Source organism: Xenopus laevis, chromosome 8S (assembly GCF_017654675.1).
Source record: "Xenopus laevis strain J_2021 chromosome 8S, Xenopus_laevis_v10.1, whole genome shotgun sequence".
Taxonomy (NCBI): Eukaryota; Metazoa; Chordata; class Amphibia; order Anura; family Pipidae; genus Xenopus; species Xenopus laevis.
The window spans coordinates 88,604,828-88,623,906 of record NC_054386.1 but is presented as its reverse complement, the minus strand read 5'-3'; the positions used below and the strand labels follow the sequence as shown (position 1 = coordinate 88,623,906).

Genomic DNA, 19,079 nt, shown 5'->3' with positions numbered 1-19,079 from the left:
TTGCATGTTACACACAGGTAGAACTCTCTATGAGCAAAACCAGGAGGGTTGTGCCAGATAGTCCTGCCAAAGTTCTCTTGTTTGGAATACTTACGGCTGACTATATGCCAGTGATTTATTGTATAGACTTAGCTAGGATATGTGGTTTCCATTAGAAATGTCCTAAGAATGATCACACCCGACTACTGATGCAGCCCCTAGAAAAAAATACCCCCTTGCCTAATATATAACTAATTAGTATCTTAAATATTAAAGGAACAGTAACGTCAAAAAATAAAAGTGTTTTAAAGTAATGAAAATATAATGCAGTGTTGCCCTGCACTGGTAAAACTGCTGTGTTTGCTTAAGAAACACTACTATTGTTTATATAAATAAGCTGCTGTTTAGCAATGGGGGCAGCCATTCAAAGGAGAAAAAGCTTAAGTTACACAGCAGATAGCAGATAAGCTCTGTCTGTCTAATGGTGTTATCGGTTATCCATTAGTTAACCTGTGCCATATAGCCGTTTTTCAATTTCCACCATTGCTCCACAGCAGCTTGTTTATATGAACTATAGTAGTGTTTCTGATGCAAACAGATCAGTTTTACCAGTGCAGGGCAACACTACATTATATTTTCATTACTTTAAAACACTTACATTTTTTGGTGTTACTGTTCCTTTAACTAAGCAAAAACAAGATTCCTACTGGTCAAGGATAACATTTTTATCTGTATCCAATCCATGGCCAACTGCATTGCACAAATCCCTCACTCCATCATGGAATTAATGGGACTTCCACTTTATGGAGTGGAGTGATTTAATTGTTGCACAAAGGATCGAAATCTAAGTGGGTGGCTAAATTGGGCAAATATCTGCTGGTCTGGTGACACAGCCAAACAAATAGATTGTTATATTAATGGCCTGCTTAAGACTGACAAAGGGTCAGTACTAAGGGCAGAGAGACACACGGTCAGGTTCGGGGAGATTAGTCACCCGGCGACAAATCTCCTCTTCTTCGGGTTGACTAATCTCCCAAACTGCCTTCCCACCGGCTAGACTGTAAATCGCCGGCAGGATGGCACTCGGAGCGCTTCATTTTCGGAAGCTGCCCGAAGTTTCCTCAAGAGGCAACTTCAGAAAACAAAGCGCTCCGAGTGCCATCCTGCTGGCGATTTACATTCTAGCTGGTGGTAAGGCAGTTCGGGAGATTAGTCACCCCGAAGAAGAGGAGATTTGTAGAAGGGCTGCTAATCTCCCCTAATCTGACCATGTATCTCTGCCCTTATAGGGGCAGTTCACCTTCTGAAAAAAGAAATCCTGCATTCATTATGTCACCCATTGTATGTAATATTAAAAAAACAAAAGTTTTACGTAAATTCTGTTTTGTGGTACAATACTGCATATCAGATAAAGCAAAAACAATACAAATATCTGAATGATTTAGCTCTGGTTGTTTATACTAATGAGCTGGAAAAGGGCTCATATCCCATCAACCAAGTACACCTGTACCTGAGACAATGCTCAATACATGGAGAGAGCACAACCAAAATATTTATATACAGGTATGGAAGCTATGATGCGGAAACCCGTTACCTGGAAAACGTTGAAATATGGCACATTATCTCCCTGACAGGTCATAATGTTGTGTGAATAGTACGCTCACATATGCAGCCTTGAAAACATTACAAATGGTTCTGAAAATGATTCCTCAGAATAAATCTGTCACACTTGCTACTGCATGACAATAACGTCCTTAATTCAAGCTAAGCAACATGGATAAGGCAGTTGGTTTACTGAAGCCTGTGCCATAAGGCCAGTTTAATACTCCTGTGCACATTCAGTGTAAATGCAGCTAAACTTGCCCTTTATTTATCTCCCATTTGCAAACATGGTTCAATAATCTGGGAGCCTCACCTATCCAATCTGAATGATATTTGTATTAAAATAAATGCATTCAAGGCAGTATCAAGCACAGTGCTTTTTTTTTTAGAAACATAAGCTTCATTTAAAGACACTGACTTGTAAATAAAGACAAAAACCTATAAACAGCGCATATTAATTGCTTTGAGAACACATGCAAAAGCTATATTATCTGCCCATCTTACAGTATATAATGTATACGCAAGCAAAAATGAAAGTGCAAAGGGAACGGATTTAGAAGCCAGCCTACTAAAAAACCCAAAGTGTTGGCAACCTATATACAGTAGGTACCATTAAATAATATATCTGCATGCTGTGACATTTCTAAGCATGGATATATGTCATGAAAAAGGCTCATACCTGCACTTGGAGGGAGTTGGGTTTCCTCTTGCTGCTCCCACTTGTCTAATATCACTGTGTTTGCTCAGTGCAACAAAAACACAATTAAACCAACTCCCACAGGCATTATTGGCTCTGTGACCACAAAGCGGGGGAAATAACCCTTTACTATAGGCTTACAACAAAATGCAGATTTCTTAAGAGAAGACACAGATTTAGCAAAATGAATTATAAAAGAGGTGTGCCAAGCCCAAGAGAGGGGTCAGTGTAGGATATAAGGACACAACCATTTGTAGCCAAGGTGGGCTACTTAGGAACAGCAGTGAAAACAATAATGTTTTCATATTGGTGGAAACAGCTAAAAAGTCACATGTCCATTCAAATCCACCTTTATCCCAATTAATTCCTTCATTCTGGTTGTGGTAAAAAAAAAATGTGAGCCATCACCATCTTGTCTCCTTCCAGACCTCAAAATAGCCTGTACTCTAAGAGTATTAATATAATTTTTATTTGTATAAAACACGTCAGTCTGTGCCCCATTATACTTTAATGGCTGCCTGCCTTAATTACAAATGTGCCTGAAGTGAGCGTACAACTATTTATTGCATTTGGGACATTCATCACTATAAAATGAAAAATATACATGGCCAGCAAAGCATTAAAAAAACAATGATAATGAGATCAGGATATCACTCAGAAGCAATGTCTCTTCTGTTGGCGTCTTTGGAATTGTCACTTTTTGCCATAAAGTACAATACAGGAGTGGCCCATGATTCCCCCCCCCCATACGATAGGGAGTTAGGGGTGCCTTTGGATAATAATTTAAAAAGACATTTATGGAGCCCTTAAAAAGGTTGGGTCAATACAAATATCTTGGGGGTGCCCCAGTGGGATATGGAGAGAAAACTTTGAGTTTAGAAAGATTTTTGCTCCAAGAAATGTTATGAAGCTTATGATTTGCAACTAACAAATGCAGTAGCGATCCTAGAGGGGGGCGGGCCCTGGTGCGTAACGCGCAGCCGGGCCCCGCCCCCCTCCGTACGGCCGCATTTGTATGTGGCGCACGGACTGCCGTGGGGCCCTGAGGGGGTGCGGGTCCTGGCATTTTTCTTCCGGTGGAAATCGGTCGTTTGGCCGATCGGACAGGTTATAAGATTTCTGTCGGCTACCGATAATATCTTTGCATGTATTGCCGATCGTAAGGTTTTCAGAGGGAGACTGTCACTAGTTTTCGTCGGACATAACTATCGTACGATTGCTGTCAGGGGCAGAACATCGGCTGATCTGTTCTTTTACTACTTTATTTGATCTGAATGGTTAGTGGTGGGTTGGGAGATGGGGAAGTCCGATCGTTCGAGGATTCGTTCGATCGGATCTTTGCATCTATGGCCAGCTTTAGAGATACAAAAGAGAACACTAGTCCACACAGTTCCCCCATTCATATCAATGCTTCATGAAATTATGCTTTTTTAAAATCCTTCCAGTGAGGAGCAGGAGTAATGGGGAATATTGTATAAGCAGGTAGGAGCTACAGGGTGGGGCAATTCAGTCTGTTATTCATATTTCGAATATCCTTATGTTGTGTCCTTACTGTTTAAAGGGGCACAATACTGAAAATTAAAATTTAATATAAGCTTCATCATACTGAAATAAGAAACTTTGTAAATACAATCAATTGAACGTTCTGCATAATTTCTGAAATAATCAAATTTATATTCACTATTCCTCTCTCAGCATCTGTTTCTCTTCATTCTGTCTTCATGCAGCAGAATTAGAGCTCATTCAAATAACTGATGCCACTACAAACAGAATAACTGCCTTTTGCATGTAGAGACACATGATTTTTGGTGATATTAATAGAGTGAGCCCTAATACATCTTCTAGTCAAAAGGAGCCCCCTATAAGATATATTGGATCTAACTGTCAATAACTATCTGACACCCAACTGCTGCATAAAGAGAGAATGAAGAGAAACAGATGCTGAGAGAGGAACAGCGAAGATAAACTTGATTATTTCAGAAACAGTACAGAATATTTAGTTGATTGTATTTAGAAAGTTTCTTATTTCAGTATGATGAAGCTTATATTAACTTTTCATTTTTGTGAATGTTGCCCTTTAAGTTCCAGTATCTATATGTTACCTCCAAATGTAGTTGCTACGCATTACGGGAAAATTAATTTTGCTAAATTTTGGAATGACATCTTTTAATAGTCAATGCCCCACTGGCACCCCAGCAATGACAGGGTCTTCCTACTCAATGGTGATCTTCAGATGTCCACCTACAGCCTATTCATCATGGTTTCCATTTGGGTTGTGGGCTCAGGGTCGTGAAGATGTTTTTCTACTCTGTGACAGAATACCCAGAAGGAAGGATGAACACGTTGGTCTCAGTTCCACTCTGGGCAGTTTAGATGCCGTCACTGAAACCAAAGTCTCTTGCACTTACCTGCAGGACGAGGTCTTGTCAGGCTCCGAGCTCCGTGTTGTTTCTGGGTCTCTTCCCTTGCTGTTCTGAACCTGACTGCAAGCTCCTGCTTGTCTGTAAGAGGGAGAGACATGACATTACTTTGCATCCTCAGGGGGGAGAAAATACAGCATTGGTTGACTTAACCCTTTTACTGCCTCAGTCACTTTAAATGCATAGTCACAAATTGGGGAGTAAAGGTCAGATTTCCTCCCACTAATATAACAGGCAAGGACCAGACCTGTCACAATTACGGGAATAAATTGTGCTGTCTGGGTGAACAATAAAGCCTACAATTGTGCTCTGAAGTTCTCTGATAACACAGGACTGTGCATATATATATATAGAGAATTAATATAAAGTATTAGGTTGTGCACTCTCAGAGGAGGCTCATATGCTAGGACTGAGGCTCATATTCTAGGACTGAGAGAATAGTCAGTTTAGTGCTTAATACGCTCCCTGCTAGTTTGGGCAGTGGGAAGAACTTGAATGTGAAATAGGCCCTGGGGCTGTACTGGCTTCTGCATGCACAGTGATCAGCAAGTACAAGGTCATAAAAGCACAGCAGCATAGATACAACTGACTGAACGATCCAATAGCAGCTCATATACATTACAATACGACAGGGCCCCCAACAGTGGTTGTTTTATTACAACTTTCTCCATCGTACAGCTATTCTTTGCTATTTGTAGGGGATGATGGAAGTTATTGTTACTTCTGTTAGTTTTGCACTTAATCACTCACTGCTAGTGATGGGCGAATTTATTCGCCAGGCATGAATTTGCTGCGAATTTTTGCATTTCGCCCGGTGGCGAATAATTTTGCGAAACTGTCAAAAAAAATTTGATGCCGGCGACAATTTAATGCCCAACCAAAATTGACACCAGCATCAATTTTGACGGCCAGGGATTGAACCCGGCATCAAAATTCGCGTTTTGCATGGAACAAATTCGCCCATCACTACTCACTGCATTTCAAATCAGCTGTGTGCCTGCACTCGAGCTGTCACAATGGTTGTGGAGGCAGGCAGGAGGCTAATGTCCACGTATGGTCTAATTTTGGCTTGCGTTTTTCATCAGGCTGATCTCAACCCCCGTGTGGCAGTAGCCTAATGGTGCTAATGCCACATACTGTACCATCTGTGCCTATTAGTTTTCTCCACTGGGAAAGGCCTGTTAGCAAACACGCAGACAAGATATCAGCTGTATTTTTGCACCTATATCCCCTTTGTTTGTCCACTAACAGGCTGATTTCAGGTCTGTCAATGAACACACACATGGGATGTACAGATAACAGTGGAACGGCTTTGTTAACAAGACAGCAGAGAAAACAACACAACCACCATTGTCCTCAGAGGCAGAGCTGTGTTTAAGTGCCTTGGACATAAGTGATTGTAAAAAGCTTGCAAGAACATTACGTTATATCGTTGTGGCTGCCCAATTATATGTTTTTCTATTCCACCTGGCTATAATTTGGTTTCCAGTCACTGACTATAGCAATTACAAGGCCCACTGATTACAAGACTAGTGTTTTATTATTAGTGCCATTTATCTTTGCATTTGGGCTTTTCCGATTCTTCTTACTGTCTCAGATTTAAGTGCCAGTATCGTTATAAAGTAAAAATATCTATATCTATATCTATATCTATATCTATATCTATATATCTATATATATATATATATATATATATATATATATTGTGTCTAATTGTATACAAATGTGTGTCCTGTAGCTTACTTCTAAGTAGCAGCACACAGCAGCTTAATTATATAAATAAGGATCCAGGAAAGCAGACAATATCCTAACTGATTATCCAGTCTGTGTAGTTTCTTTCAGATTGAGTGGCTTCTGTCTTACCCCAAGCTCCAAGGCATCTCCTGAGTGAGTATCGGCTTGGCACAGAAATACACAAACGTTAAAAAATGCACACACTCCAATCAGCACTTGACACCACAGAGCATGAGGTAATACAGCATTATTCTGCTCTGCAGAAACGTACCCCATGTTGGTGTAAATTTTTAAAGAATAGGAACACTGGCCTGGTGTATAAGTTAAGTATTAAAGGAGAACTAAACCCTAGAAATCAATATGGCTGAAAATGCCATATTTTATATAGTGAACTTATTGCACGAGGCTAAAGTTTCAGCTTGTCAATAGCAGCAATGATCCAGGACTTCAAACTTGTCACAGGGGGTCACCATCTTGGAAAGTGTCTGTGACACTCACATGCTCAGTGGGCTCCGATTGGCTGTTGAGAAGCTAAGCTTAGGGCTCGTCACTAATTATCCAGCAGAAAATGAGCTTCCCCTGTAATATAAGCTGATGCTACAGGGCTAATTATTAAATGCTGATGCTAATTGCACTGGTTTCTGTGTAATTATCTTTATTAATTACTAATCAGCCTTATATTGTGACATTTCTATTCTATGTGTACTGTATATTGTGAGTGGGTCCCTAAGCTCAGCAAGTGACAGCAGCACAGAGCATGTGCAGTGAATCAGCAGAAAAGAAGATGAGGAACTACTGGGGCATCTTTGGAGACACAGATCTTTACTGCTAAAGTGCTACGGTTGCCTTGGGCTGGTACAGAAGCACAAAACATAATGTACAACATTTCTAGCTACTTCTTTAGTTAAGCTTTAGTTCTCCTTTAAGGTTAATTGGGGGTGCCTAACCAAAATTGTTTAAATTTTACTTTTCTTTAAAGGGATACTGTTATGGAAAAAAAAAATTCAAAATGAATCTGTTTGCTCTTTTGAGAAATGGATTTCAGTGCAGAATTCTGCTGGAGTAGCACTATTAACTGATGCGTTTTGAAAAAAACATGTTTTCTGATGACAGGATCCCTTTAATAGACAAAGTTGAGAGCCACAGACAACAAAATCTTCAAACTATGACTTATAAAAAATATGCCACCACACCTCCACACCTCAAATGCTTTACTGAGCTATAAGGAGCTGTAGAAGTCACCCAAAAATCGTTGAAAATCTCCGTTGGACGCCCTCTTTCATGAGCACTGTGCACCACTGAAGACAAATGACGGGAACGACCTGATCAAGCAGGAGGTGGCTAACGCCATGGTACAGCAAACAGAGGGATAAACGTTATTTAAAATGTCTGACTTGGCATTCTGTAACTATGCATTACCTTTGTCCTTACATCATTTTACCTTGCTTGATCTTTAAAGATGAACTCAACCTTTGAACAAGTGTTGCAGTTTCCCATGTTTCCCATTAAATTCATCAATGGATGCATTGTCACAACTCTAACTATAATGGAATCCATGGGCAATGGCCATACAAAAAGTCACGCTGTCTGGCCACTTGGTGTTGGAGTTCATAAGCCAGTTTCACAACCACTGCGCATGTGGTCCTCTCAAGCAAAATTATTAGAGGTATTGTCATGCAATCGGAAAACACGGTCCCTGCCAGTGATCAGATAAATGCAACGAGGTTGTCTACATGTAGCAAACCATCACCGTACTTACTGGGTCGATTGCAATTTCTCTGGCACTGACTAGGTCTCCCACATCAGGGCAAATTTACACACAAGTCTTTCTTTTAACGAACTAACAATCTTAATATATTTGTCAATACAATTTAATGATGACATTAAATGTATATGGACATCCTCTCCCAGTCCCACCAGCTCTGTACACTGTTATTAAACCTTCATATGCATCCCCCCTCCCCAGCTGCACCCTTTGTCTAAATACAGGTAACATTTTTACCCCATAACTGCATTGTGTAGTAGTATACATATACATGGACAATCATGGGTAAAATCTAACTCACACACACACAAGCTGAAGCTGTAGCACCCAGCTCTTCTGTGAACCCATATTTGCCTGCACAGACTGTGTTTATAACATACCTCCTGTTTACCAGTTCCACCGCAGTATATAATTACCTCTCCTGCATCACTTTAATCCTACAGCTCCCTCCAACATGCCATCTGTTCGGCTTGTTCCCCAAAGTGCCGGAGACATGACAAAGCAAAGCAATCTACTCAGCACATTTGTCTGCTGGAATATGGCAGAGATCCCGTGAGAACATAAGTCAGAAATAGCTGTTGTGACACAGATTCGCACGGTGCTGTTAGGAGCAGGCAAGCATGCACACAATATTGAGATCTCACTGGGCAATGAGTAAAGTGCATTATCAGTCAGTGCCCCTGTACCTTCAGAAACCCCCAGCAGCTTCAGGGCCTGCTTCCTCTAAAACAGGGGTCCCTAACCATTTTATACCCATGAGCAACATTCAGATATAAAAGGAGCTGGGGAGCAACACAAGAATGAAAAATGTTCTTGGGGTGTCAAATAAGTCCTGTGATTGGCCATATGGTAGCCCCTATGTGGAGGAGGCTCAGTTTGTCAGTGCTAGTGATGGGCGAATATATTCGCCAGGAGCAAATTTACAGCAAATTTCAGAGTTTCACTGGGGGCGAATAAACTCACGACACCGGCAAATATTTGTCGCGTCAAAAAAAAATTGTCATACGCGTCAATTTTGACGCCCACGACTATGGACGCCCACAGCAATTTGACGCGTGTCTATTTTGTCCAAACGCATTAAAGTCAACGGGCGTCCGAAAAATTTTGATGCACAATGTTTTTATTCTGACGCTCGTTAAAATTATTCGAACGCCCATTGACTTTAAAGCATTTGGAAAAATAGCCGGGGCATCAAAATTGTAGCTGGTGTCAAAATTGTTGTGGTGATCAAAATTTGTGTTTTGCTAATTACCGTTTCGCAAATTTCGTGGAATAAATTCGCCCGTCACTAGTCAGTGTACCTGTTTTTAATGCCACAAAAGCTTGCCTCCTAGCCAGGAATTCAAAAATAAGCACCTGCTTTGAGGCCAACGAGAGCAACATCCAAGGGGTTGATGAGTTACTCGTTGCTCACTAGCCACTGGTTGGGGATCACTGCTCTATAACAACACCCCAGCAAAACACACCATCTCTGATGATGGGATCTGATCAACGGTTAAGCTGGCCATAGACGAAAAGATCCGATCGTACGAATCATAGAATAATCAGACTTCCCCATCTCCCGACCTGCCACTAACCATTCAGATCATATAAATTAGTAAAAGAACAGATCAGCCGATGTTCTGCCCCTGACAGCAATCGTACGATAGTTATGTCCGACTAAAGATAGTGACAGTCTCCCGCTGAAAATCGTAAGATCGGCAATACACGCAGAGATATTACCGGCAGCCGACAGAAATCTTTTAACCTGTCCGATCGACCAAACGACCGATCTCCGCCAGATGAAAAATGTCGGGACTCTCCACACACAGTCCAAAAATCGTATGAATCCTCGATTCGTACGATCAGATCTTTGCGTCTATGGCCATCTTAACTCTATTCAGTCCATAACAAGAAAAATTAAGAGCGAAACTCAGGATTTTCACATAGATACAAGATTAGCATCTACCACCCTACATTATATTTTTAATTATTGCTTTTTCTTTCTTTTCTTTTCCAATTGTTTTTATTGGTATTTTTGAATAAGCAAAAACAACAGAAAGCAGCAAAGCAATAGCTCGGCCAAACATTTGTCGATTTCATAAAAAGAAGAGAATTAATACACAATTCATTCATAACCAAACATCAAATAAAGATAATAACAAAATTCATCAATGAAAGTAAAATTATATAAAATAAGTAAGATAAAAGTTTTCCTCTCTACCTTCCTACAAATTTTTTTTACCCAAATACCGTATATACTCGAGTATAAGCCGCCCCAAGTATAAGCCGAGGTACCTAATTTTACCTCCAAAAACTATTGACTCGAGTATAAGCCTAGGGTGAGAAATGCAGCAGCTTCTGGTAAGTTTCAATCAAAAAATTGAGGGTTTCTGCTCCCATTGGAGGTGCCGGCGTCTAGTTTTTGGATGCCGGCGACCATTCTTAGATGCTGGCGACCATTCTTAGATGCCGGCGAATATTCTTGGAGACTATTCTTGGACGCCGGCAACTTTTCTTAGGCGCCGGCGACTATTCTTAGGCACCGGCGACTATTCTTAGACGCCGTCGACCGTTTATGCGCTTGACCCGAGTATAAGCCGAGGTAGAGTTTTTCAGCATATTTTGGGGGCTGAAAAACTCGGCTTATACTCGAGTATATACGGTAGTAAACAAAATTATCACATCTTCAGTCAATCTTGGAATTGCAATGAACATAAAAAGAGGAGTCTTCGCCAGAATTATACATACATTTTTTTATATAAACCATATCTTCAGACTCACATTCCCATACCTAAAATCTATTGCTTCATCTATGCAGAGAGACTTAAGATAGGATAAAATAACCTTTAGATCTGAAGAAGTTTCCTGGATCCAATATAAAAAAATGGATTTACGGGTAGCAGCAACAGCTAGATGTACAAAATTCTTATAATTATTCCAAAATTTTTTCTTTGGAATACGAACAGCAGAAGATGTTACCCGACAATCAAGCAGTAAATTGCTTTTTCTACAGTGAAAGGTAATAAGAAGGTGTAGAAATGCTTATCAAGTATGTCCATACCTGAGGACACTGCAGCTGATGAGTTCCACTGAATCCAAACGACTACACTAAAACACAATGGAACAGTGGGAATCAATACAGCCCCATTGTGTATTGTATTCATCTAATCAGCTTGTTCCCTTGAATGGGTTTCCTTAAAGTATCATTTTCCTATCAGCTGAAATTCATGTATCCCTGCCAGGAAGACTCATCTGTAACCATTTGTGGGGCCTGGGCCATGAAACAGGATGATGTGACTCCCAATAACACCAAACAGGAGTTCTAGGTATAGTTTGAAGGCATTTCTGATAAATGAGAGAAACCTATTGAAAGAGAAATTTATGACAAACTAGGGGGTTATTTATCAAAATCCAAATTTATCTCGATATTTTCTGCTACAAACTCCAATAAAATCCGTTCGGGTTTTTTACGCTTATTTAGTATGACATTTTCCCAAAAATTAGGTTTGCAGGAAAAAAATCAGATTTTCAAGATTTTTTCGGATTTTTCACTCTGATTTCTTATGCTTTTTGCCCGAAAATCCTAAAAATTGCTGCACGAAACCCAGCGCACATCAAAAAATCATTGGGACTTCTCCCATTGGGGCAAATTTACTAATCGGCGAAGTGACGGCTTCGCAGGCAGCACAACACTTCGCCAGGCGAAAATTCGCTCAGACAATGCTAATTCACTAACATGCAATGTTGCGTCCGGGGCGCCGAACGCTGTCGAAGTTGCGCTAGCATTAATTCGGCCAACTTTTTTTCAACTACAGTTTGATGAAGTCACACTGGCAAATTTTCGCCAGCGTTACGCAATTCGCCCTGTAGTAAATTTGCCCCATTGACTTATATGCAACCTCAACTGGTCTGAGATGCCACATTTTCAGATTTGGACTTTTCCATCCTCGGGGTTTAATAAATTCCAAATTTTCACTAAAAATTCGGATTTTATACTAAAAAAAAACACATATTTTTCGGGTTTTTGGCATTCGGAGTTCAGTAAATAACCCGCATATGGAGTGTCAATATTGCCAGCTACAAACTAGATATACTGTACATATCGAAGGCATAGATCTATCAAAACAGACATGCATTGCTGGATCTCATTAGCCCCAAGCAAAAACCAATCATCTGTTCACTTCCCCAATCTCAGCACATAACCTTCAACTCATGTCTTAGTAAATGTATAGAAGCAAGAACATTTAATTTAAGCATGTGGTTTTTGAGTTATTTAGATTTTTTTTATTCAGCAGCTCTCCAGTTTGCAATTTCAGCAATTTGTTTGCCAAATTACTCTAGCAACCAGGCATTGACTTGAATAAGGGACTTATAAATTAATAGGAGAGGCCTGGATAGAAAAATGCGTTATAAAAAGTAGCAATAACAATTTATGTGGAGCCTTAAAAAGCATTTGTTTTTAGATGGGGTCAGCGACCCCCTATTTGAAAGCTGGAAAGAGTCAGAAGAAGGCAAATAATTCAAAAACTATAAAAAATTAAAGACCAATGAAAAAGTTGCTTAGAATTATTAGTCATTCTAAAACATATTAAATATTAACTTAAAGGAGTGGATCACCTTTAAGTTAACTTTTAGTTTGTTATAGAATGAGCAGCTTTTCAATTGGTCATCATTATTTATTTTATTTTATTGTTCTATTTTATAGCTTTTAATAATTCTGACTCTTTCCAGTTTTCAAATGAAGGGGTCACTGACCCTATGTAAAAAACAAATGCTCTGTAAGGCTACAAATGTATTGTTATAACTACTTTTTCTGCCCCATTCCAACTGAGAAAGGAAAATATGATATAATGGATTCATAAAGAGGACTGCTTCCTTTGGTTCTAGATACTAGTAAATGTATGTTATCCTGAAACTCATTATCCAGATTAGGGATGCAGCGAATCCACTATTTTGGATTCGGCCGAGCCCCCAAATCCTTAGTGACAGATTCGGCCGAATACCGAACCGAATCTGAATCCTAATTAGCATATGCACATTAGGGGGCAGATTTATCAAGGGTCGATTTTCGAAGTGTAAAAAACTTCGTAATTCGACTATCAAATGGCATTACTTCGATATTCAAAGTCGAAGGTTTTTTTTATCGAATTTGGCCATATTCAGTCGAAGTAAAATCATTGGAATGTACAATGAAATCCTTCGAATCGAATCGATTTAATCGATCGAACGATTTTACTTCAACTTCTAAAAACTTAGCCAATTGTTGGCTATAGTTTCTAGGAGGTCCCCATAGGCTAACATAGCAATTCGGCAGGTTTAAGGTGGCAAAGTGTCGAAGTCAAACTTTTTTAAAGAGACAGTACTTCGATTTTCGAAGTCAAACTTTTTTTTACTTCAAATCGAAGTTGAAGTCGAATTTAGGCCTATTTGATGGTCGAAGTACCGAAAAAATAATTCGAAAATTCACTTCGACCCTTAGTAAATGTGCCCCTCGGGGTGGGAAGGGGAAAACATTTTTACTTCCTTGTTTTGTGCCAAAAAGTCATGTGATTTCCCTCCCCGCCACTAATTTGCATATGTAAATTATGCTTCGGATTCGGTTTGGCCAGGCAGAAGGATTTGGCCGAATCCTGCTAGAAATCTTGAACCGGTGCATCACTAATGCAGATAGATCCGAATTACAGAAAGGCCATCTCCCATAGACTCCATTATAATCAAATAATCCAAATTTTTAAATAATGATTTCCTTTTTTGAATATGCTGAACCTTTTCTTTATCTAATCCCCTGCTACTGAAACCCCATTCACTGCTTCCTTTATATATACAGGTCTCTCTTATAATATGAATCTGTGCAACATTCTTTTCAAGGCTCAAAATATTTCTATGATGCATATGGAAATATCAAAGAGATACCAAAAATATTTACAGAGCTGATCAATTACAAGTATGGGATCCGTTATCCAGAAACCCGTTATCTAGAAAGCTCTGAATTACCAGAAGGCCGTCTCCATCTCTCCGTTCAAACTTCAAATAATTAAAATTTTTAGAAATGATTTCCTTTTTCTCTGTAGTAATTAAACAGTACCTTGTACTTGATCATAACTAAAATATAATTAATCCCTATTGAAGGCATAATAATCCTTTTGGGTTTAATTGATGTTTAAATGTTTTTTTTTTGGTAGACAGAAGGTATTGAGACCCAAATTACCGAAACGCTCCTTATCCGGAAAATCCTAGATCCCAAGCATTATGGATAGCAGGTCCTTTACCTGTACACCAAAAATAAAGAGACCTATATATAAAATGTGGTTAACGCCCACCTGCTCACTCACTTAAAGGAACAGAAACACCAAAAAAAGAACGTGTTTTAAAGTAATGGAAATATCATGTACTGTTGCCCTGCACTGGTAAAACGTATGTGTTTTCTTCAGAAACACTACTATAGTTCATATAAACTGAAGCATAGGATACACAGTAGATAACAGATAAGTACTACTATAGTTTATATAAACAAGCTGCTGTGTAGCCATGGGGGCAGTCATTCAATCACAGGATACACAGTAGATAACAGATAAGTACTACTATAGTTTATATAAACAAGCTGCTGTGTAGCCATGGGGGCAGCCATTCAAGCACAGGATACACAGTAGATAACAGATAAGTACTACTATAGTTTATATAAACAAGCTGCTGTGTAGCCATGGGGGCAGTCATTCAATCACAGGATACACAGTAGATAACAGATAAGTACTACTATAGTTTATATAAACAAGCTGCTGTGTAGCCATGGGGGCAGTCATTCAAGCACAGGATACACAGTATATAACAGATAAGTACTACTATAGTTCATATAAACAAGCTGCTGTGTAGCAATGGTGAAAATTAAAAAAGACTATATGGCACAGGTTAAATAGTGGATAACAGATAACATTATGTTCTACAGAGCTTATCCGCTATCCGCTGTGTAACCTCAGCCTTTTGTCCTTTGAATGGCTGCCCCCATTGCTACACAGCAGCTCATTTATATAAACTATAGTAGTGTTTCTGAAGCAAACACACCAGTTTTACCAGTGCAGGGCAACACTACATTATATTTTTATTACTTTCACTTTCCATTCAGCACTTCCTAGATGTCCACACATGCCCCCTGTTCTCCTCACCGTTTAATTGTGTAACCATGACATGGGGATGGACATCAGGTCCCCCATTCTGGTGCACAAACAAGATTTTGAGATGATACAAGACTTGTCTTAATAACAGTGTCCACAAAATGGCTGCTGCCTGCTTGCTATAATTATGAATTCCCAGACTGAAGGAAACAAAATTCAAGTAATTTATACAGTGTAATTAAAGTTCATTTTACTTGACTAATGTGATAAAATAGGATTTTGAATCATTTTTTTGGGCGACGGGTCCCCTTTAAAGTCCCCAGGGAAGCTCTCGGCTGCCCCTGTTAAATTGCCATCTCATCAGATTTAATAAAATGATGCTGGGCGTTAGATATGATGTTGGAGCAAATGAGATGGTAAATGTGGGTCACCTTGGTAGTCTTTAATCAGTCACGGCACACTAGGTATTTTCATTCCTGATACACGTAGCAGCAAGAAACATATAAATGCTCGCTAGGCTGAAAAGCTATCCTTTTATTGATGCTATCGCTAGCTAAATGTACAGTATATGCATCATTCAGGGATATTAAACTAGCAGCTCTTTGCAGAATTACATCAGTAATACACATCAAAAATGTGAACCATTGCTTATTCCAGGCATATATCAAGGTTATAAGCTTACCCACTTGCCAGTGAAAGAATACCCATTTGACAAATCGTCTTTATACACCAAAGCTGCTTTCCATTTGTATATAGCCCAAGAAGAATTAGGCAACAGCTAAGATAAGTGACCCACTTTCACTTTTCTACCTGCGGGGCATTCAGCCTTCTCCATCCAACAATTGCCCATCTTGCAGGAAAAGAGGAAAATGAGCAGAAACATTGAGTAAATAGAAAGAGCTCGGGTTATATAATATTGCACAGATTTCAAGCAAGACAAGGCAAATGATTTTCAGTGCTATTTCTGTCTCTGCTCAAGGGGAATATAAACAGGTATGGGATCCGTTATTTGGAAACCTGTTATGCAGAAAGCTTAGAATTATGTAAAGCTCATAGACTCCATTATAATCAAATAATCCACATTTTTTAAAACAATTGACTCTCTGTATGAATAAAACAGTACTTTGTACTTGATCCAAATTAAGATATAATGTATCCTTATTAGAAGCAAAACCAGATTTTCTTGTAGACTTAAAGGGGGAGTAAAGTCTAAAATAGAATGATGATAGAAATGCTGTCTTTTGTATACTAAACATAAACATGAACTTACTGCACCACAAGCCTAATCAAACAAATGATTTATGCTTTCAAAGTTGGCAACAGGGTGTCACCATCTTGTAACTTTGTTAAACATTTTTGCAAGACCAAGACTGTGCACATGCTCAGTGTGGTCTGGGCTGCTTAAGGATCATCAAAAATTATCAAAACAGCACAAATCAAATAATATCTGCCAGAAGTCGATAGAGCAAGACTGATTAATAATCAGAATATGCAGACTGCACTGGGTCCTGTGTTGTCATGTAATCTAATGTGGATTTTATATTTTTTGTATTGTTTAATACAAACTTTCTCCAACTCTGCAGAACCAGTGGCTGCAACAAAATAATCCTCCAAATAGAATCCCAGTTTATCTGTTTAAATCTGGCACCATGATATTTATCCCTGCAGCTGGACTTGGAAACAGTAAAGGTGATGTAAAGTCAAAGATAAAATCCAATACAAATCTCTACACTGTCACCTACTGCTCTACAGGGAAACAAACAAAGCTGCTTGAGTTCTGCATGGCTGGGAAGTAAGGTGGAGGCTCCCCCTGCTGTTCATAAGTATGATGGTTTCACGGTACACATCTTCATCGGCTGTTAAGACTGGAGGGTGTGTTTCGTAATCTGAGCGGAGAAGAACTGAGCATGCTCATTAGCCAATTCCTGAGGGAGGGGGCTGAGTAGGTTAGAGGAGGAGAAGGATTTCTAAGTGATTAAGGGATGCTGCAGCCTTACTGTTAACCTTTTAACAACCAGAGTGGCAGATATCTAAAGATTTTAAAGAGACTCTTCACTGATTACATTTTTGTGGGGGGGGGGTTTACATGTCCTTTAAGAAGACAGTGGCGTAACTAGAGTGCTCCGGGCCCCCTGTAAAAAAAATATATGTTCAGAGGGGCACAGCGCACTCCGATCCCGATCCTCCCACCCACTTCCTGCCTCCACCCACTCCGGGGCCAGATTCCACCCACTCCCTTCCCGGACGCTGACCACTCCCGCCCAGATTACGTCCACTATCCAACCCGTGTTGACGCGCTCTGCTTCCCCACTGCAGTTAAGAGAGCAGCTGGGAAAAGGGGGGGGGTTCTTGTTGGATATAGAGGAAACAGACCCCGCAGTCCAGACATCCTCTCCCCGGGCTTCCCTTCGACTGTGGGGTCTGCTTCCTCTATAGTTGTAAGAAAACCTGCTATAGATCTGTAAATAGGATCATTAGTATTTAAATACTAAGTTATATTGATCTTCCCATCCACTAGGCTTTTTAGAATGCCTATGTTGTTTTCTCTTTTACTTGCTTTAAAGGCAGGTTCATATAACAACACTGTAAAGCTTTATTTTAACCCTTACATAATTGTTTATTTTTTTTTTTTATATCAAATGATTCATTTAACCCTTTAAGTGCCACAGAACGTAGAATCTACGTTCTGTGGATCAAAGGACCAAAGTGCCACAGATCGTAGATTCTACGTTCTGCAGCACTTCCGGGTTTGCGAGCGGAGGAGCGGCTGTTAGAGCCGCTCGCTCCGCTCCTTCACGATCCCCTGCCCCTAGACAACGAGCAGAGCAGGGGATCGTGTGGCCCCTGGGGCGCGATCGCCCAGGGGCCCCAAAGCAGCAGCAGGGACGCGTTTCCTATGCGTCCTGCTGCTGCCTGCGCTGCACTTCCGCCCAGCTCCGCCCCCACATGGCTGATGACCGTTGGAGCTGCAGATCTGCTGCGTGGAGCCCTCTCTCATCGATCTGAGGCATCTACCCCAGGTAAGTGTAACATTTACACACACAAAAACACACAAACACACCAACACACACTTATTACAGTAATATACACTTACATTCACACTTACACACACTCACACATAGATTTTTGGGGATTGGGGGGGTCACACACACTCACAGCACCCATGTACACTTGCACACGCGCACACGCGCAAATAACATGCAATTTGCCCGTTGTGCACACGCATATGTACATATATGGCTTTGTGGCTTTTTTTTTTTTTTTTCTTATCGCATCGTCTCTTTTTGGGCTAAAAAAAATGTTTTATTGCCGTTCCGAATAGCGTATTCGCTAACCGTACTGTGCAATAGCATTTGTATGTTATTTTGGTGGTTATATTGCAATTTTGGGTATTTTGGTGCATTTTTAGCCATTTTATTGAATTTTTTGCCATTTTATTGCATTTTCAGCTCTGCATTTGTGTTGTTCACTTGTTTCTGTCCGTATAATCGATTTGGCCCAGCTAAAATATTCAAACGGTAATTCTGGTGGCCGATTACACTAGTGTGAAAAAAAAAAGCATTGATTTTTGTGGTTTTATTAGTTTTTGGTGATTTATTTGCATTTCACACTGTTCTGTGTTATTTTGTTTTGCCTATGTAAATTTTATCTACTATATATCCATTTGTGGGTCTCTGTGCGCCACATAGTTTGGTATATCTATGCATATTGGGCATCAAAGTGTTCAGTAGACCCCTGGCGTTCATATTTAGGATGTTTTATGCTGATACGTTACGAAATGTGGGGCACAT

General features: G+C 39.9%; 1 protein-coding gene across 5 annotated transcripts in view; it reads right to left on the bottom strand.

The window, feature by feature from the left end:
• The window catches only part of pak6.S (p21 protein (Cdc42/Rac)-activated kinase 6 S homeolog), an 82,445-nt gene that overhangs the window by 54,672 nt on the left and 8,694 nt on the right, over positions 1–19,079 (bottom strand). For 2 of the 5 annotated variants that reach the window (XM_041575393.1, XM_041575394.1), the window contains exon 3: positions 4,687–4,779. The gene's annotated coding sequence lies outside the window, so the exon portion shown is untranslated. Of the gene's footprint in view, positions 1–2,260; positions 2,394–4,686; positions 4,780–8,577; positions 8,737–19,079 lie in introns of those variants that run through there. The other 3 variants (XM_041575396.1, XM_041575395.1, XM_041575398.1) reach the window with 3 other exon arrangements.